This window comes from Canis lupus, chromosome 12 (assembly GCF_048164855.1).
Source record: "Canis lupus baileyi chromosome 12, mCanLup2.hap1, whole genome shotgun sequence".
Taxonomy (NCBI): domain Eukaryota; kingdom Metazoa; phylum Chordata; class Mammalia; order Carnivora; family Canidae; genus Canis; species Canis lupus.
Window position 1 is genome coordinate 43,223,680 of NC_132849.1, and position 21,633 is coordinate 43,245,312.

The 21,633-nt window shown below is 43.9% G+C and overlaps 1 protein-coding gene across 3 annotated transcripts in view; it reads right to left on the reverse strand.

Annotated features, from left to right (window-relative positions):
* Window positions 1-21,633, reverse strand: part of LOC140601913 (kanadaptin-like) — a 103,301-nt gene that overhangs the window by 36,706 nt on the left and 44,962 nt on the right. The gene's annotated exons all lie outside the window — the stretch shown is intronic.

A 21,633-nucleotide genomic window follows, 5' to 3' on the forward strand; every position in this document is an offset into this window, starting at 1 on the left:
CAGGTGAATTTTTGTTGATTAACAGTAGCGTTGTTTACATCTTTCTTTATACCCTGTATTTCCAGTGAATTGGTTAATATGTGGCATTTTTATTTGATTCAGGTTCAGCTTTTGGCAAGAATACTTACTAGATTGTGTTGTATACTTCTATCAGGACTCACATTATATCCAGATATCTCTCTCTGTGATTTTTATTGGACATTGATCATGGCCTTTGCTAAATCTATTATTAGTACTTTATGAAATGATATTCTAAATCTCTTACTCCTTTTTTATTTATTAGCAGGAATATTTCATCAGCCTTTTGGTCACCCTGAGATACAGTTCATATAAGAAGGAGGTTAAATGCTTAATTTTTTTCTTTTACCAGTTTTCAGAATTATGAGCTGTTTTCATAGGATCCTCCCAGGGTGACTAATTATTTTTTTGACAATAATATTAACTCAGGCTTTAAGATATTTTCTGTGTTTTAATCCAGTAAAGCTATCATTGCTATTGACACTTAAATTATCCCATCTTTGGCCAACGAGAGCCTCTTCAAGTTGATGCTGTAGTTCTTTTGAGAAGACCCTAATTGTCTTTGACAGTTTCCTTCTATCTGGTTTGGCAAATTTTTCCACACTGTACATTATCCTCCTATAATCAGCCATTTCCTCCAAGGAGCCCTGGTCTTAGTAAAATGTGGTATTTAGAAGTCACAGTCTAGGAATTAGAGGTGCTCATTGTTACTGGGTTGGTTATTGTTTCTAGGACTTCTCAGTTGACCTCACTGGGAAATTATTTTAAATTGATTATAAGTCCAGGGATGCCTGGCTGGCTCGGTTGGTAGAACATGTGACTTTTGATCTTGGGGTTGTGAGTTTGAGCCCCATATTGGGTCTTTTAAAAGTAAAATCTTTAAAAAACTAAGTAAATAAGTAAACTGATTATAAGAACATACTTATATTTACAATTCAAATTTTGGATTTTTGCTTAATTTATTAGATTTTTTTAAAAAGATTTTTAATTTATTTATTTGAGAGAGAGTGAGAGCCAGAGAGCTCACAGAGGGAGAGGGAGAGGGAGAATCAGACTCACTGCTGAGCAAAGAGCCTGATGCGGGGCCCAATCTCAGGACCCTGAGATCATGACCTGAGTGGAAGGCAAATGCTCAACCAATGGAGCCACCCAGGTACCCCTTGATTTTTATATTTGTGTCTATCTTTTCTCTTACCTGGAAAATCTTGGATGCTAATGATTTTAACATAATTGTTTATTTGCTTCATCTTATGTATATATAGTAGTATCAGAATAATCTTAATAATATTACTAACTATATAGTTAGTATATGATTACCCAAAAAAGTTTAATATTGTTACAAGGCTTTTGGTTATTGTTCCATAGTATGTCTTCTTCTATAGTCATATCCTCAAACTTTGGGGTTTTAAAGTCTCTTGAAACAATTCCCTGAGTTTTGCCCCCAATTTGATACATGGTATCATTTCCTTTTTTTTTTTTTTCTTTTATTTATTATTCATGATAGTCACAGAGAGAGAGAGAGAGAGAGAGAGGCAGAGACATAGGCAGAGGGAGAAGCAGGCTCCAAGCACCGGGAGCCTGATGTGGGACTCGATCCCGGGTCTCCAGGATCACGCCCTGGGCCAAAGGCAGGCGCCAAACCGCTGCGCCACCCAGGGATCCCTCATTTCCTTTTTTTAAAATTACTTTTTCTATTTTAATTTAATTGTTTTATAATTATGTAAATATTTATATGGCTCCAAAGTCAGGGCCATAACATCATGTATTCAAAGAAATCTAGCTTTGGGCACTTGGCTGGCTCAGTTGGTAGAACATGCAACTCTTGATCTCAGGGTTTTGAGTTCAAGCCCCACATTGGGTATAGAGGTTACTTAATTTTTTCTTAAAATCTTTAAAATACAAAACAAAAAAACAAAACAAAAACAAAAAAACAAAGAAGTCAAGCTTTTATCAGTGATCCCTGTGCTTAGTCTCTCTCCCAGAGAGAACCATTTTAGTTTTTAATTTATTTTTTTAATATTATGGTTTATTCTCCTTTTTAGAATATAGGCAAACACATACAGAGACAAAAATTTTTTTAGATAAACAGTAGCATACTGGAGCAGCCCAGGTGGCTCAGCGGTTTAGCACCGCCTTCAGCCCAGGGCCTGATCCTGGGGACCCGGGATTGAGTCCCATGTTGGGCTCTCTGCATGGAGCCTGCTTCTCCCTCTGCCTGTGTCTCTGCCTCTCTTGTGTCTCTGATGAATAAATAAATAAAATCTTTAAAAACAAAAAACAAAAACCAGTAGCATACAATACATATATCCTCCACTCTACTGTTTCATCTTAACAACATAAGCTACAAATCACTCTAGAGAAGCATATAGAGATGGCACTCATTCTTTTTCATAATTGTATAGTACTCCATCGTGTAGATATAACACAAATGATTCAACTAGTCCTTTACTGATGGGCAAAATAAAATAAAATTTAAGATAAAAAATATTGTAAGGGTCAAAGTGGGACATTTCATACTGATAAAAGGAATGATTCACCGAGAAGACAGAATAACTGGAATTTGAATGTATTTAATGCAGCCTTCAAATAGATAAAGCAAAATCCAAAAGTTACAGAGAGAATTTTACAAATCCATAAAGACATTTTGTTCATTTTTCTCATAAAAAATGGCTAACAATATCTCACCAGGGTCTTAGAATGCTTTGTAGATGCAATTGTTGCATACCTGACCTTCCTACTGCTGTCTTATCTCATCTAATCAATTCTCCATACTGAAGCCAGAATGATTTCTCTAAAACATGCATTGGACCATGCTTAAAATGATTCCATAAGGTGCTAGAAAGCCTTGCTGCTCTGGCCTCATGTTTGTTACCAGCCACCTTTGCCACATTCCCACTCTTACAGGCAGTCACACCAAACTGGTTTGTATCCTTAGTATGGACCATGGTTTCCCTTGCCTTGGGGCTTTTGCACATGTTATTTCCTCTACCTAGAACATGGCTCATCTTTTCCATTCCTCTTCCTTCTCCTCCTCCTCCTCCTCTTTCTTCTTCAATATAATTCTTTCTAATCATTTAGGACTTGGTTCAGGCATCACCTCCTCCAGGGAGCCTTTCTGGCTCTGCCAGACTGGTGCTTCCTTAGATGCCTGACATTGCCTAACATAACGTGTATTCACCTGCTGGCCTTGGGCCTGCCTTTCTCCACTCCGGATTGTGAGTTGAGTTATGCTGATTTCTAACCACTGTACTTGCAGCCTCTAGAACATGCCTAATATATGGAAAGGATCAATGTTTATTAAACAAATGAATAGTAGGGGCTCAGTAGGTGGCTCGTCCAACTCTTGATTTGGGCTCAGGTCATGATCTCATGGTCATGGGATCAATCCCTGTATTGGGCTCCATGTTCAGGGAGAAGTCTGATCCAGGTTCTCTCTCTCTCCTAAACTCTGCCCCTCCTCCATCTTAAAATAAATAAATCTAAAAAATATTAAAAATATAAATATAAATGAATAATGGGCAGAGGTAGGAATTATATTATCTTTGTGTTACTGTGGAAGAACAAAGACTCAAAGATGGGCAAGAAACAAGTCAGAATCAGATGAAAGTAAATTCCCTAAAGTTCTGCTCTCTTAGCCAAGGCTCTGGCCTCCAGGTCTCATGGACCCATAATGAGCTGTCTACAATAAACAAAACTAACAATGTCTCTCACATGTAGAAAACAGATAATGTCTGGGAGTTTTACAAGCAAAGCAGTGCAAATGGGAGCTTCTTGGAGTTCCTGATTCTGGAGCATCAGTCATACCTGAGCTGGGTGGCCAAAAACACGTAGGATGGTGAGAGAAGTGCTCCTCACACAAGCCCTTCCCTCCTGGGCTTCTACTCAAAAACTCCACACTTAGTATTTGCTCAGGTGACCCTGGAAAGTTGGAAAGTGTTCTGTGCTCCCCAACCTTTTCTACTATACCCTACAGAGTGAAAGCCAGTTTTCTGGAGCAGAAAGCTCCATCCTGGGGTGGAGGAGGGTGTTGGGAGGAGGGGACAGTGCAGAAGGGCAGGGGGATAACAGATGAGGCTAAATTAATTTTGGAAACCATTAAATCTTTGAAAAGAGAGCATGTTTTCAGCAGGGACAGTGAATCACTGTGATTTGCAGAAACAGGCACAAAGCAATTAGCCATCTGGATGCTGTGGCTTCCAGCCCCCCAACGGAAACTTCAAGTGAGCGGAAGGCTGGTCATTACTCGGCCCAGGCCCAGCTCTCCAGGCCCCATAGATAAGTCTGTGCCTCCAGCCGGCTGGGAGCCCAGAGGCCTGGGACAAAGGGCAAGTTGGCAGGAGTCACAGAAAAATGGGCAGGAAATGCAACACCAGCCACAGGGAGCCAGCACTACTTCCTTCTTCCTGTGAGCTGCTCTTAAAAGGCATCATGACTGAGTGAGCAGTTCATTCACTTGACAAGCATTTGTTAATCACCTACTATCTCGCAGGCCCTGTGCTGCTGGTGCATAAATCATGTCACTTAATCTTCACAACATACACATGAGGAGTTTCATGCTGTGAACAATTGCAAGGGGGCCCATCACATAGTAGCAAGGAGACCTATCTCTTGGTACTTAATGTGAATAGCACTCCCTGGAGTTATAAAGCAGAGTAGCCTTGCCTGGGAGAGATTATTATCTTTTTTAATCAAGGAGGAAATAGGGCACCTGGGTGGCTCAGTTAGTTAAGCATCTGCCTTAGACTTAGGTCATAATCCCAAGGTCCTGGGATCAAGTCCCAAGTTGGGCTCCCTGCTCACAGGGAGCCTGCTTTTCCCTCTGCCTACAGCTCTTCCTGCTTGTGCTCTCTCTCTCTCTCTCTCTCTCCCCCTCCCTGTGTCAAATAAAATCTTTTTAAAAAAATCAATGAGAAATAAAAGCTAAGAAAGATGAAGTGAATTTGCCCAAGGTAAGTAGCAGAATTGAGAAGGTAACTCAATATTCTGTGCCCTTTCCGTAGATGATCATATTTGCCAGTTCTACCCTGTCTGGCTCATAAAATTATGAGAATGAAATACATATGGATGTGAAATGGTTATATAGAGTGTCATACACAACTGAACTATTCTCATTAGCAGTTACCCTGCCTCCTCTGATGCCCCATGACCCTAAGGTGCTGCCCCTCCATTCATTCCTAGAAACTGCTAGGGTGGACTGGCCAAGCCCATCTAAGAAAAGAGTCAGCCAGCCTTTCCGGGAGGAGAATATACAATGGAAGAGAAAGAGTGCTTTGCTCAAGGAAGCCTCACTGGACTGGACTGTGCTGTGATTTACAGACTACAGTGGTTCTGGCACTGTTGAGCCATCAGGATGCACCATGTGTGGCCGAAAGGCCAAATGCAGAAAAATGCTGCCAAAGGGAGTCTGTTTCCAGAGAAGAGAGAGAAGCCAGGAAGGGCAACCACCAGACTGACCACAGAGAGGTCAATGCCCCCATGCCAAGGTGCCTGAGGCCTCTCTCCTGTCCATATTTGCTGTGAGACCATTGACCAAGCACTTCCCGCTCCAGGCTCTGGTAAAGCACTGCCTCTCCAGAGGCTCAGCCAAGAGCTGTTTAGCCAAGCTCAGGACTCTGCAGTGGCCTAGGAGGCCCCAGATCTGGGTGGCCAGATTTTCATTTGCCGTCTACATCTGAAGTCCATCCAACTGCTGCTGGGAATACCAGCTCTTTGACCAGGAAGAAAAGGGATAAGACTCCCAGCTCTGTCTCTCCCTGGCTATGACCTAGGGCCATACGCTATTGACCTCTCCCCTTGCTCTTTTCATGTATAGAATTGGGTTAATGTTCTTCAACGGGAGTTGGGAAGGCCTGAATGAGATCACAGGTGCTCTTGGGGGAACAGGCAGGTGATGGAACTAGTGATGAGAATTCCCACAAAAAGCTTTCCTGACTCAGTCATGGCTGCCATGTGGAACACAGGCTCAGGGCTCCCAGATCTTTTTATTTGTCAGAAAAATCAGAAATCTGTATTTTCATGTGAACTTTTCCAATTTTCTGTGAGGACAGAATAGAGCATGTCTGCAGGATATCTGAGCATCAACTCAGAAAACAATGACGTTCCTACAGGTCTCCTGACACACTGTGTGCTTGAAGTATGGGTTTCCTTCCTCCTCTCCCTGTTTTAGTCCTTTCTTCCTGGCTCCCTAAGGCTCTGCCTTTTCCCTAGTGGTGTCTGTCACCCACATTGTAAACCGAGCTGGGGTTAGTTCAGCCCTGGGGTGGTCTGAACCCAAGGCCGTGGGTGGGGCTGAGGGGGGACAGATGTTCTCAACAGAAGTGGGCCGGTGCAGGCCTGCCACTTGAAAGCCCCACTAAGCCTCTTTCCCAAGAGGGAGAGGGAAGATGAGGAACAGGGATCTTCAACCACAAAATGAATGAATGAATGAACTAAGAACAAATGAAAGAGGGCTGACTCAGGTAGAATTTTGCTTGGCAGCTGTGGGGCAGGACTAAAGATTATGCTCTTCTCAATAATGTTGACAGAACTCTGAGAAGACCTCTTGCAAAGGTTGGTGGGGCCTTTGGCTGGGAGTCCTTGTGGAGCAAGCAGGCTCAGAGCCAAGCGAAGTAAACTGCCTTCCAGCTCCCAATCTCTATCTCGTGCTCTGATTAGAATCAGGCTGCAATCTCCTCCCCCAGGAGCCTTCCAGAGAATCAAGCTGGGGCTGCCGGAAGCAAGAGTGCAGGGCGAGGCTGAGGGGGTGGGGGTGGGTGGGCACTTGCATCAGGGTCCTTCCCAGAAGGGGCAGGTCCTTCCTAGCACTGGGACTGCTGGTCTCCCCCCTCTGCCCTTTCCCGGACGTGCTGGTGTCCCTCACTGCAGTCTTTTTCAGGCTGGGCTCAGACTGGTTAGCCCTCAGGAGCCCTGAGTGCAGCCATGAGGAAGCACATGGTCAGGAGTCATATCCCTCCCTCTCTCAGGTGCTCCTTCGGAAGGCTGAGGAAGAACCCCCCACAAAGCCTCTTTTCTTTCCTGAGGCACTTCCCAGCAGATCCTCCAGGGGAGGAATTTTCCACACAGTTAAGGTCCCTGCGTCCAGGTCTGACTACAAGGGTCAGGTGTGTGCCCAGCCATGTTTCCTCTCTTCTGCAGCTACACAGCTTGGCCTCAGTGCCTACCAAATGGACAATGGAAACTCATCCACCCAAACCTCAGAAACAACTAAACTGAGGGCTCTTTCCAGAGCAACAGAAAGAGAACAGAGCCAAGGGACTGTTTGGGACTAAAGAAGGCTAAAGAGGATGACCACTAAATGCACTGGGTGACCCTGGACTGCATCCAGATCAGAGGAAAAACTGCCATAAAGGAAGTCATTGGCAAAATTTAAATAGGGACTATATCATAGATGGTAATATTATATTGGTGTTAAATTTCCTAAATTTGATTATTGAAATTTATGATAAAAATGGGGAAAAAAAGTTCTTGGTTTGTTTTCTCCAAAGTATTTGGATAAAAGGACACATCTGCAACCTACTCTCATAAGGTTTAGAAATAATAATTATAGGGGCACCTGGGTCTCACCATTGGTTAAGAGTCAGACTCTCGGTTTCAGCTCCAGTCATGATCTCATGGATCATAGGATGGAATCCTGTGTGGGGTTCTGCACTCAGCACAGAGTCTGCTTGAGTTCCTCTCTCCCTCTCGCTCTGCTTCTCCCCAACCCCTCCCCCTCTGCTCTCTCTCAAATAAATAAATCTTAAAAAACAAAAAGAAATGATAATTATATTATCATTCCTTAAACAGTTAACATATAGTTAGCATATGACCCAGCAATTCCACTCCTAGGTATATGCCCAAGAGAAATGAAAACATGTGTCCATACAAAAACTTGTACACCAATGTTCAGAGCAGTATTATTCCTAATAGTCACAATGTACATGCTGAAATGTCTATCAACTGGCAAATGGATAAATAAAATGTAGTATATATATATATATCTGTATACTGGAATATTATTTGGCTCTAAAAAGGAATGAAGTACTGATACAAACTATAATATAGATGAATCTTGAAGCAATTACACTAGTGAAAGAACCAAGTCACAAAAATGACATATATGATTCTATTTATATGCGATGTCCAGAATAGGCAAATAAATCTATAGAGACAGAGAGTAGATTCATGATTTCTTAGGGCTGGGGTGAGTTGGGGGGAGTTAGCTAAAGGGTACAGAGCTTCTTTTTTGAGGTGATAAAAATGTTCTAAAATTGTGGTGATGGCTGTATATATCTGTGATTACACTAAAAGCCATTGAATCATACAGCTTAAATGGGTGAGTTGTATAGAATGTGAATTATACCTCACTAAAACTGTTATAATAATAATATGTGGGGGCACTTGGCTAGGCTCAACTCTTGATCTCAGTTTTCTCATCTGTAAAATGGTAATTATGCCAATAGTACTTATCAAAGAGAACTGTTGTATTAGAATCAGTACATGTATGGCTCTTAATCTTTGTATATAGCTCTCAGTTTATGTGGTAAATGCTCAATAAATATTAGCTTTATCCATTCAAAAATACTTTACAAATAATTTATTTTTCCTTTTGTATTATTAAGGTAATACATGATCAGTACAGAAATTTTGGAAAATACAGACATGCAAAAAAATAAAAACCACCTGTAACCCCCAAATTCTGTGAAAATCATTGTTAACATTTGGGATTGATCTGGGTGGTGATATATTTAGAGTAAACATAATACAATATTTAGTATACTGTGTATATATTTTTTAAGATTTTATTTATTTATTCATTAGAGATACACACAGAGACAGGCAGAGACACAGGCAGAGGGAGAAGCAGGCTCCATGCAGGGAGCCCAACATGGGACTCAATCCCGGGACTCCAGGATCATGCCCTGGGCCGAAGGCAGGCGCCAAACCACCGAGCCACCCAGGGATCCCCTGTGCATATTATTTTGTAACATACTTTGTTCACTATACATAACAGACATCTGCTGAGTATTTACCACATATCAATTGCTAGGTTTAGTGCTGAGGATTCTGAAATGAATGACAGACATCTAGCCCTTTGGAGTGAAGTCTAGGAGCAAAAGAGACTTAGCCAATAATTGGAAGGCAAAATGATAAGAGCCACTTTAAAAAAATAATAATAATAAAAAAATGAGACTACCCACCTCAGTCTACAGATGTTGGAGGGGTTTTTTAGAGGTTCTCAGTAGAAAAAGAGATATTTCAGAAAGAGAAATGAGGAAGTGGTATCCGGGTAGAGGAAACAATATGTATGGACCAGCTGGGGCATGTTCACAGACTGTTTAGGCAGTGGATCATAGTGGTAGAAGGCAGGGAGGGATAGCCAGGTGGCTGAGATCAGATCATAGGAGAACCTAAGACTCCATGTCAGTGCTTCTAGACTACAGCACAGCCTTCCAGGGTTAGATAGACCTTCAACCTTCTAATTCTCCCTCTTATAACACAGTATTTAAAGTCTCAATTCAGGAGGCAGATTGGCTGTGTTTAAATTCTGGTTGTATTGCTCACCAGCTTTGTGACCTTGGGCAAGTTATTTAACCTCTTGGAACTTTGATTTCTCATATGGACAATGGAAAAAAATAATAGAACCAAGCTCATTAGGTTGCTGTGAAGATCCCATGAATTTACAGTTAAGTTGCTTAGAGCAATGTCTGGTGTGTAATAAGCACTAAGTATGTGTTACTATATTTGACCTCAAGCCTCCCTTCCAGTAGCTGAATTTTCAGTAATTTATCTGCAAGAAAGTGTTCTAAAGAACAAGGTAGATGCCTAGGGTCCTGGGGATCACAGGAGCAGACCATCTGTCAAAGCTAGAGACTAGAGCCCCTTCTAGCCTAGTGGGGTGAGGGAGAAGGCAAGAAAGGAGACTTCTTACTTCTGGGAGCCCTTGCTAATGTATGAATCCCTCCAGCAGGAAGTTGTCCGCTGGGGCTGGGGCTGGGCTTGTCCTTCAAGGGGAAAGCTGTGATGGGAACACTTTTCCCTAGGGAGGAAATGGGCAGGGAATGACATTTGTATCCCTACCAGTATGCAAATCATCTTGTGAGACAAATGATTTTGCAGGAAAACACATCCTGTTCTCTGCAGAACATTTCCCCTGATGTCTGGGAGGAACCAGTCAGGTAGTCAGGGTCAGAGCAACTGTTCAAGGGACTCCTGACCACTGGCCTACATCCCTGAGGGGGCAATAAAGTGGTGGAAAAGGAGGCCTGTAGGCTGGGCAGCCCCAGGTTTGACAGCTGAAAAGGGAACTGGCCCGGGACCCCTCTCCAGCCAGGTTCTCCCAGCCAACAGGGAAGGCAGAAGAAGCCTGGTGGAGCAGTGCTTGGGGAGCCAGTGGTCCGGGCATCAAAGGCTGACTCAGTCCCTAACCCACTGCATGACCCTGGACAAGTAATTTCTCTCTCTAGGTCTGAGTCTCCCCATCTACAGAATGAGAAGTTTAAATCAGATAAACCATTTACAACTTGGGAAACAAAGATGTTTAAATCATAAATGGGGGATGCCTGGGTGGCTCAGCGGTTGACCGTCTGCCTTCGACCCAGGGTGTGATCTTGGGGTCCCGAGATTGAGTCCCACATCGGGCTCCCTGCATGGAGTCTGCTTCTCTCCCTGCCTGTGTCTCTGCCTCTCTCTCTCTCTCTCTCTCTGTCTGTCTGTCTCTCATGAATAAATAAATACAATCTTTAAAAAAAGGTAAATGGGCTTCCAGGGAACTTGCCACCTTCAACAGTAGGCAAATTTCCAAGCATGTTGTGTTTTTCTGGGGAGGTGTATAAAGCTGTCATCAGTTCAGAGAGGGGTCTATTACCCAGCCAAAGTTTTTGTGATCCCTTTCGTTCCTTGAGCTAGCTTCTGTTTAGTTGCAACCCTCTTAAGGACAAGGATATGTCTTGTAACACCAGCATAACATAGTGTCTGGCACACAGTAGATGCTCAATAAATATTTGTTGACAGAATGAATGATACTCATCAAATGCTGGGTAATGACCATAGCAAAGGGTGGAGGTGTTTATTGGTGCAGAATCTCAGCTGTGGGATGATGAGGTGATCAGTGATGACAGGGCTGATGAGGGGACAGAGCACTGGGGAGTGAAGGACAGGCGTCTGAACATGTGTCCTGGGATCTGCTTAGTTAATAGATTGCCTGGCTTGGGTTTCTAGTTTCAACCAGATATGCACACCTCCAGCTCCCATTGGTTTCTTATGGAAGACTCAGCCAAGCCAAATTCAGCCCAAGATTCAAAGGGTCAGCAACTAGATCTGTTTAGTGGCAACACTTTAAATTCTCATGATTCTCCAACCAGAAAATCCACCAAAGCTGAAGAATGTGGACTCACTGCCTGGTCTGTAGGGGGTCCCGAAGCTCAGGAGTGAGAGTGAAAGGTGTCCTGCCTCCTGATCCAGGACACCTCCAGCCCTAACTGCCCTGGTGCCCTCTCTCCCAGCTCAGGCTCCACTTGGGCTCTTGCCTGACCTGTCACCCTGCATCTCTAAGCCTCTTTTTCCACTCACACCTCCTCCTTTGCCTACAAATACACACGGATTTCCATGCTGGTCTCTCCTGGCCTTAATTAAAATGCCTTCACACGTTTTCTATGACCTGGAAAAATGATTCTGATTTGGCATTCTGTGAAAAAAAGGTGGGGGAGGGATACAAAATTGTATCTCTATGGTAAAGTCTCAATCCCCAAATATAAAACATATAGACATGTATATTATACCATTTATAAATTATACATTTATGTAGATGTTTATATAATACTTTGTTTGCTTTGTCTTAAGATCATCCTATTTCTCCACTCAGGAAAAGTGCTCAGATGAGAGGCATTCTGGAAACTCTGTAGCAGAAGAGGCACGGGGCTTGGGGGTACCTACTTGGCAGGGGAAAGACCCAAAAAGAGTAAACACATGGCCCAAGATACAGAGGGGTCCTGGAGCAGACACACTCTGGACCTGGCTAAAGGAAGCTCATCTGCCATTGGGCCCAGGGAGGCCAGGCTGGGAAGAAGGATTCTAGCTGGTCACCCCCTTCCAGGCAGCATCTCAGGCTATTTGGAATAGAGGGGTGGGGTGAGTGCAGGACCCAGCAGGATCCAGTTCTCTTGCAGAGGGGGTGATGAGGGCTGGGTCAGGCCTGAGGCTTGGAGCTGAGTCTTCCATGCCTGCAGACCTGGGGCAACCAGCTCTTTCCTCAGGCAGAGCCAGCACCCAGGAGGAGAATGGAAGAAGGGGAAGGACTACCCAGTCTTGGGAAGTGGGGATAAGAGAACTGGAAGCCATTTCCTTCTTGCCACTTCTGCAGGCTGGCTTCCAGCTTCACTCATTTGTTTTCTGGAAGCATTTTCTTGATAGAGAGGCCTCCTTCTGACAGCACCAGTGATAACACTGCTGGTGCCCCCTTTCTGGAACCCTCTGCATCATTAGCTTCCCTGACCTTAAGCTCCTGGTTATTCTTCCCCTGAGGCCACCTATTCCTCCTTCACTGTGCCCTTTACAAGTCCTTCCTTCCCTGCTGGGGGCACCCCCCAAGGCTCAATCCTTGGGACTCCTTTCACCATGGTGGGCTCTCTCAGGAAAACAAGACCTCTCAGGGTTTCAGCTGATGCCTCTATGTTTACCAATGGATAATGGAGGGACATGTTTACCACTGGTTAAGGGAGAGATTCTTTATGATATCATTCGCACTTTGCAGATAAGGAAAGAATTCAGATAACTTAAGTGGCTCCCCCAAGGGTCACCCACCCTGGGTAACCAAGCCATTTTGCCATCTTCTCTTCTACTGTGGCCCCCATCTTCCACGCCTGGTGAGGCTATAACACAGGCTAAGAGAGCATTTGCAAAGTGAGTAGCCTGGAAAGGAAACACAACTTAACCATGAGAAGGATGAGTGCCTGGGCTGCAGACATTCCCCCTGAACAACCCCCTGCCTCTGTCAGGTCCTTGCCAAACTGTCCCAGGTGTGTGTCCTGGTGACTCCCTGGCCTTGGGAGGAGTCCTGAGCTGGCAATTTGACTTCCTTTTCCTTTTTCCCTCTGTCCCTACTGAGAGCATTTGGGGGAAGTTGTCTCTGTCAGCTGGTCCATTTGTAGATTACTATTAAAATAATCATAGATGATAATAGTGGTATCTCTATTCAACCAATATCTGCTAGGCCAAGCAACTACTATATAACCTGAACTTTCACGAGTTCTGGAAATATAGCAGTGAGAATACAAATCCTTATTCCACACTGTAATAGAAATATATTGAATGAAGCATTTTAGTCTTTGATGGCACATACATGAATCCATATAGATGATGCTGGCCCAAATGCTTTCACTACAGAGATTTACCATTCTGTCTGCCCAGAACAGCACCTCCCTTCTAAAAAAAAAAAAAAAAACAAAGAACAGCATCTCCCTTCTTTGAGGGAATGGGCTCTTCCCCACTACAATATGTAATTATAGAAGGAACTGTCAATCATGAGTATTGTCCCAGTATTCACAGGGGTGAACACCCCAGCTGGGGCGCATCACAGAACCTTAGGAGCCCCTTGGCCACTGATTGGTCTAGGAATAATCACATGATCCAAGTTACACCAATTAGGATGCTTCCATCATTCTTTCCTCTTCAATTTTAATTTTAAATAAATTATACACTAATACACTATCATTGAAAAACTTCAAACCTGACAGTTTCCTTCAATTTCCACCCTAATCTTAGTTCCTCATCACTTTTTTTAAGCGTTTGGATACAGTTTGAAATATATGTGAAAAAAAACATACAAATAACACATATCTATTATTATTTCAAGGTCTTGTTTTCATTTTCATTTATGCTTGAGTGATGCCATGTTATATGCATCATTCTGCAAGTTACTTTTCTTATTTGCTAAGATGTCTTAGGGATTTATGTCAGTACATATTTCAACAAAACAGTCAACTCACAAGCAAGAGAGAACAATCTGTGAGGTATCCATGTGTGCACATCTATTCTATCCTTTAGTATCCCCAGGATCTAGAATGGTGTCTGGCACCATTTTTGGAGTATAAAATATACTACCACAGTCCATCTTTAGATGGACATTTAAGTTATTCCTATTTTTGTTCTACAAATAGCATTTCAAGAAACATCCTTGCATTTATTTCCTTATGCACATGTGTGAGATTTACTAATCTGGATTTTTGGGAAGTGGCACCATCAGATCAATAGTACCCACATTTGAAATAATAATACATAGTGCCACATTTCCCTCCAGAGTGGCTGGGACAACCTACACCGCCCTCCAGCATTAATGTCCCCATTTCCTCATCCTTTCACCAATAGTTGAGATCATCGAAGTTTAACATTTTTGAAATCCAACAACTGAAAAATGATATGTCACTGTTTGCTGGAGCCTCCTACCTGAAGCTGGTGGGTAGATCTCTCTCTTCTCTCTCTGGCACAGCCCTGAGAGCTGTGGATGAACCAACACCCAAGAGGGGAAGGCAAGTCCCAAGGGTGTCCACTCCCGGAACCCAGTTGTTCCTTCTCTGCTCCATAGTCAGCCTCTGTGAGCCAACACCTTACCCCTGGGGGCTCAAGCTAATTAGAATGGTTCCTGTTACTTTCAGCCAATAGACCAAACTTTTTTTTTTTTTTTTTTAGTAACCTCTACACCCAATATGGGGCTCACATTGCTCACCAGAGGCACCACATTCAGGGTCCAGATCACACTGCAGACCTCTGAGGGGACGGCAGGGTAGACAAGTGGCTAAAACCCCCAGCAACAGCAGAAGGAAGGAGAGCATTTGCCGGGCTCCCCAGTTAGAGCCTTTGCAGTGTGAGCACCAGCACTCTTGGAATCCAGTTTATCTACCTTGGCCTTGTCAGAGATGGCCAAGGTCAAAAATTTTTTTTTTAAGATTTAATTTATTTATTCACGAGAGACAAAAAGAGAGAGGCAGAGACATCGGCAGAGAGAGAAGCAGGCTCCTGAGCCACCCAGGTGTTCCCCAAGGTCATATTAACAGACAGGTCAACACCTCTGTTTTAAGGAAGAAAGAGAAAAGAAGAAAAGGAAGAGAAAGCAGGATTGAAAAGACACAGTAAAAGAATCTGCTCTCCTTTTTTTTCTTAATTATCATAATCCCCAGCACTGAGGGAAAACTCATTTTGTTAAAAATCTACATTGCAGTTGCTGCTTTAGTGACAGACACAACACAAACACATAAACACAGGCTGTCAATGTTCTTTTGATGGTAGTGTGTGTTTATTGTTTTATTAACAAGAGTGAGAACAAGGTGCTAAACCCCATCTAATCTAAAATAAAGGGAGCCTTTACTCCCATAAGGACAATCATCTCCTGAGTTTAGAAAACACGAGGGCCTGGTCTTCCCCAGGCTGATCTAATACTGAGCAAGATGCCATCAAGTGTGTCTCTGGCTGACCTGACCCACAGTGCTAGAGATCTGAGGAAGTCTTTCCATATATAAGCTCATTTCACTTGGAATAATTCTGAGAAGTGGAATGGAAATGGGATAGAGACAACATCTCTACATCAGAAAGCAGGGGCCCCTGCAGATCGAGGCCATGTCCTTCAAGGCCAAACAGTGAGACAAAAAAGAGACAAAAATCCTTCCCTCCCAAGACTGGGGTCTGTGTGAAACTGCTGGAGAAAGGCTGGCCAGATGGAAAGCTAGGGTTGGGAGGCAGAGGGAGGGAGGTATAGGGCCAGGGAGCTGCAGGGCCAAAGGGGGCCTTGGGAGAAGATTTCACACAATGAAACATCTTTCCTGCCCTGTTGCAGGAAATCTTCAGTAAAACAAGCCCCCCACCCATGTTTGGTAGAAAAGGATTTTTTTCTGGAAGCTGGTAAAGGGGCTCAATTCCTCATTACATTTGCTGAGGTCAAAACAATCAACTCACAAGCAAGAGAGAACAATCTGTGAGGCATCTGTGTGTGCACATCTATTCTATCTTTTAGTATCCCCAGGATCTAGAATGGTGTCTGGCATACAGTGGATGCTCAGAAAATATTTCTCGAATAAATACATACAACTCCTCACATATGCAGTTTCAGCCACACACACCATTGTGTCTTCCTCCTTCAAAGTCTGGCTCAACATTCACTGAGACTCTGCTGTGAATGACCCACATCCTCACTTACAGTACTCAGCACCCATCCTGCTGCCTCAGGGAGGTCTTCTCCGCTGCCCACTGCATGCCCAGGAAGGGGTATAGATATGTCCTAAGGAAGCCCTCCAAGCTCTTCAGTGAGAGCTGCCAGCCTGCCTTTTGTGCTTAGGGCCAGAGTAGGGCTGTGGCCTTGTCCATCTAGTTTTTAGAGCATGGCCTCAGGTCTGCCCCCTACCGTGAAAATGGAAGAACTTCACCAAGAGTGCCAACTCCCATACTTTTTTTTTTTTTTTTTTTTTTTTTAAGATTTTATTTATTTATTCATGAGAGACAGAGAGAGAGGCAGAAACATAGGGAGAGGGAGAAGCAGGCTCCCCACAGGAAGCCCAATGCAGGACTCAATCCCAGGACCCTGGGACCATGCTCTGAGCCAAAGGTAGACACTCAACCACTGAGCCACCCAGGTGTCCCCAACTCTCATACTTCTTGAAGCAGCAGCCTGGCTGATCACTTTGCTCTATGCTAAGAGGAGCCTGAGCTCTCTGGGCAGACTTAATCTCTCAGCCCATTTCCTCATCTATAAAGAAGGCAGCTTCACGTACCCTCCTTGCTCACTTGACAAGGACATGGTGAGGGTCAAATGAGGTCAGACATGTGACAGCCCCTCAACTCTGTGAAGCCCAGGCCAGGTGTGGTGTTTCCTATCAGGAAGCCTCTGAAACATCTCCCCAACCTTGACCTCCTACCTTCATCCCCTAGACCCAGGGCAGAGCTTACATATTGGGCCACCTCCTGGGCCGGGATGTGACACCCTGGCAAATGCTGCTGACCAAAGGACAGCCCTGGTACCTCATTTGTTAGGTCCCATGATCGGAAGCAGCAGGATGTCCATCCAGGTGGGAAGCCATAGTGGCTAGGCTGAGCCAGAAGCTGGAGGCTACTGGTGACAGAGCTTATCTCCTCAGGTGACCTAAGCCCCAGGCAGGCTTAGGGATGCAGAAGTTGTTCTTAACGTGGTCTCAGGCAGAGGAAAATCCCCAAGGCCCTGGTATGCAGTGGCAGTGAGGCACCCCCAACGGTTGCCAAATTTAGCAAGTAAGAAAATAGGACAGACATCCAGTTAGACTTGAATTTCAGATAAGAATCAAATACTTTAAAAATATAAGTATATCCCATGGAATATTTTTAAAGATTTTATTTATTTATTTTGAGAGAGAGAGAGCAGGGGGAGGGGCAGAGGTAAAGACTATCTTGAGCAGACTCCACGTTGAGCACAGAACCCAATGCAGGGCTCAATCTCCTGACCTGAGCCAAAATCAAGAGTCAGGCGCTTAACCAACTGCACCACCCAGGCACCGCCCTCCCCTACCCCCAGGAATGTTTGACAAATACTTACACTAAAAATTATGTGTTATTTATTTGAAATTCAAATTCAACTGGGCATCCCATATTTTATCTGGAAACCTTACCCTTCCCGAAATCTCCAGGGTTAAAAGGGCTCAAGGAATCCAGCCCCTTTTCAGAGCCTGCAGCTACAGCCCACTGGCTGTTCTGGGAACTCTTCTGAGAAGCCACTTCCTGGCTGCCTGCAAAGGCTGTGTTCTTACTTCCTGGGTGGTGACCCATGCAGCCAAGCATTGGGTGGCAGAAGGATCATGACAGAGGGAAGAATGAGAGGTCCGCTCAGGTCATTTCACCTGTGAACCTCTATGAGACAAGAGTAACCTGTCTCTTTCACAGCGTCTTGTCCGTAAGAATGGAGGGCACTGGTGGGCAGGTGCCCTAACATTACACCATGTGCTCCTCCTGTGAAAGTACTGCCACAGGGGCCGTACCTGCCTTTGCTCAGCTCTTAAGTGTTGGGGTCCGTAGTATTCCTCCCTCTTCCTTGAGCCTCCTCATCTACTGCCCTGTTCCAGTCACCATCTATTTAGAGCTCTGGCCCTTTACCGTAGAAATCAGCATATACAATTTACTCAGGGGTGACATCATCCCAGAAGCTGCTGTCCACAGGCAGACCACCAGCTCTCACCTCCACAGCAGACAGCCTACTAGCTTGCCCTGCTCCAAGTCCCTGCCACACCACATTCAGGGTCCCTTGCTTAAAAACCCTCAATGCTTTCCCACTGGTCTCAGATAAAGTCAAAACACCTTGTCTGTCTTCTGCCCCCATGCAGCCACATTTCTTGTTGTGTCACAAACCAGCCAGGATCATCCCTCCTCCCCAGCCCACTGTCCACCCAAATGCCTTTCAGTTCCTTTGCAGGCTCTGTCTTTTCCTCAGCATGCCTCTGTTTACCATCTCCATGCCCTTCACTCTTCCTTCTATTATGTCCTTCACTTTGGCTTTCCATGTCCTTCCCTGCACAATGGTGATAATTTGCCACCTTGCCAGGCTTTGTAGGTCTCAGAGAGAATCAGTTGAGAAAAGGGATGCAAAACTATCTTGTAAACTGAAAAGTTTTATGAGAAGTAAAGAATAGAATGGCAGTTAGGTGGTGTGGAAGAGTCTTATAAGCCTCCTTAAGGCTAACTTCAGATGAAATTGTGGCAGTTGAAGCAGGGAGGTGTGGGGATGTGGGTGGGTAATGCCTGGGTAGGGACCTTAGTGGAACAGCCATAATCTATGCATGAGATCTGGGCTGCATGGGAACCCCTGGAGAGGCAGGGGTGGTGATGAGGGTGCAGGATATAGTGGGGCTTTGGCCCCTTCCTTCCAGCTCAGCAGGACTGAGTCATCTGGAGGTTCTGGCCTATATCTCGCCCTCCTCCACTATTAGCTGGGCTGAAATGGTCCAGAGGATGTGCCCAGAGCATGGAGACGGCAATGCAGAGAGTGAGTCACAGAGCTGAGTCAGAGCCCACTCAGCCCTTTTCGGGGCTCTGACGAAGGCTGTGCCAGCAGAGAGGTATTCCAGCCTTGCCCCTTTCCAAACATACCACACACACACACACACACACACACACACTCTCTCTCTCTCTCTCTCTCTCTCTCTCTCTCAATACTCTAAATCCATGAACTCACCACATGCTTCTTCTGACTGCTAGCCTCACTTATTTCAAAGCCTCACTGAAATCCTCAGCCGCCCATTTGATGGATCTTCTTCACTCTATCTCTCATTCATTCATTCATTCATTCATTCATTCATTTATAGTTCAGATATCAGGGATAAAAACCTAATTCTTACCTAAAAGGAGCCCTCCACCAAGGAGGGGAAACAGTTTCCATTCAGGCCCTGCACTGCAGAGGAGTGGGCCAGTATGGCCTTGGGAGAGCTGCCGCACACACCACTGGCATCCTGGGTCATAGGAGGGGGAATGAGGGACCTCATTCCCTAGACACAGCCCTTCAATGTTGGGATGGGCCAGGAAGTGACTGCTCAACATCTAGTCCCAGGACTGCCAATTCTGGGGCCCCCTACTCCCCATGAAAACACTGAGCCTAAGCATACATCTACATAGATTTAAATAACATTCTTCTTCTTTGAATGAAAATGAAGACTTTGACATATGCAATCATAGCTTAAGCTAATGGTTACAAAACAGGTTCTTGTCTGATCTATCCGTTTTTGGTGTGAAGACTGACTTTTGGCTTCAAATCTGTAACAGAAAAAGCCACCTGCTTCTATCAGAGAATATACAACATCAGAACTGGGATGAGTTAGCAGTCCTTCCTAGTCTAACTCCTTCTTTTACAGAAAATGAAACTCAAATCCAGAGAGGAGAAAGGAAGCAGAGTTCTTTGACAATTTCCATCCATTTTCTGGCCTTTAAATAAATATAATTTTTGCTATAAAAAAAACCACATTACAGAAAGAATGAAAAACAAAAACCACCCTAATCCCAACACTGTAATATAACCATTGACATCATTCTGCTACTATCTCTTTATGGTTTCTTTTTACACAATTATAATCACCTATACATGTAACTGTGTGAACTTTCTTTTCATTAGACTTTACATTCTAAGCATTTCCAGGTTACTAGTCTTCATAACCATCATTTTTAATGACCATATAGTATTCCCACAAAAAAGATGGCTGTCATTTTTTTTCCTAGTTATTATTTAACCATTCTCTTATTGGAAGATATTTAAGTTATGCCCAAAGTTTGGCTCTCATGATGCTAAATATTACTTTTTCATTTATTAATTTGTGTGGGTTAGACTCCTATAGGTGGAATCATTCTGATTCACAAAGTGTGAACATTTTTAAGTCTCCGGACACATGTCAACAAACTGTTTTCTCTAAGACTGTATTCATTAAACTGCCACTAGCAATGCGGGGCCTATTTGCACTGCATCTTCACCTCTCACTGCATACCATGGCTTAAAATAAAACCACAACTTGTATATTTCAATGAGTGACCAAAATATAAGTGTTCATAAATTCTGGCCCACCGATTCCCCACTGGAATTTTGAAAAGATAATCAAGTGTGTACTGCCCACACACAAAGATGTTCACTGAAGAGCATGATAGTGTGATACCAGGCATCTTAAAATGTAGAAGTGTGTCAAAGTCAATGCAGAGGTACATTGTGGGGAAGGATTTCTATATTTTACTTTGTACACTTCTGTGTTGTTTTAATTCTTCACAGTGAGCATATTACTTGTAAAATTAGCATGATGACAAAGATATTTCCGGATATTTTTGGAGGAAAAAAAGCTTGCAAAAACTAGCACCTCCTTTTAATCTGCAGAGTGCTGGTTCAGTGCACTGAGAACCTCAAGCCCTAAGCCTTTCCCCGAACTCGAGTTTTCTGTCAAATGGTGCTGATACTACTAATGCCATAGGGTGATACTACTAACATAGGTTATTGTGTTACAGTGAGATCATTCCTGTAAAATGCTTAGGATAATGCCTTGCATTTAGTAAGTATTAATAAATGTTAACTACATTGTTATTTCATTCTGACATTTTAGTCTCCTTCCCACAACCTTACCCACTATTTCTTACCATTTATTCCAATCATTCCCAGTCTCCAGGGAGCAAAGCCCATGTGAAGCCACGTTGGCCACATACATTTCCCGAGATTTGTGTTTGGCAAATCATGAGCGACTAAGCCCAGAGCAACACAAAGGCATAATGCGGGAGGGAACCAGTGGCGCATGTATGTGTGTGGGCAGTGCACTTGAGCACGAATGAATGCCCATTCCATTCCAGATGGTGATGAAGATGCACAGCATTTGAAAATGGCAAAAATGAGAGCACTTATTTTCAGTAGAGGAACAGCTGGGGGGGAAAAACACCCAGAGAAGTAAAAATAAGAATATCTGATTTTTTTTAAGCACTGAAATCTCCAAACATCCATAATGCTTAGAATCTCAAATACCTTATACTTATTTTCAGGGGAAAAATAATTAACAAAACAAAGATCATTTTTAGAAAGAAAAGCTGAGTAGAAGGGCACTAAGCTAAGAGGCAATAGCATGTGAAATTTGGCTGAAGGGACCCCATAGTCAGGCCCCTGGGGCCCAAATC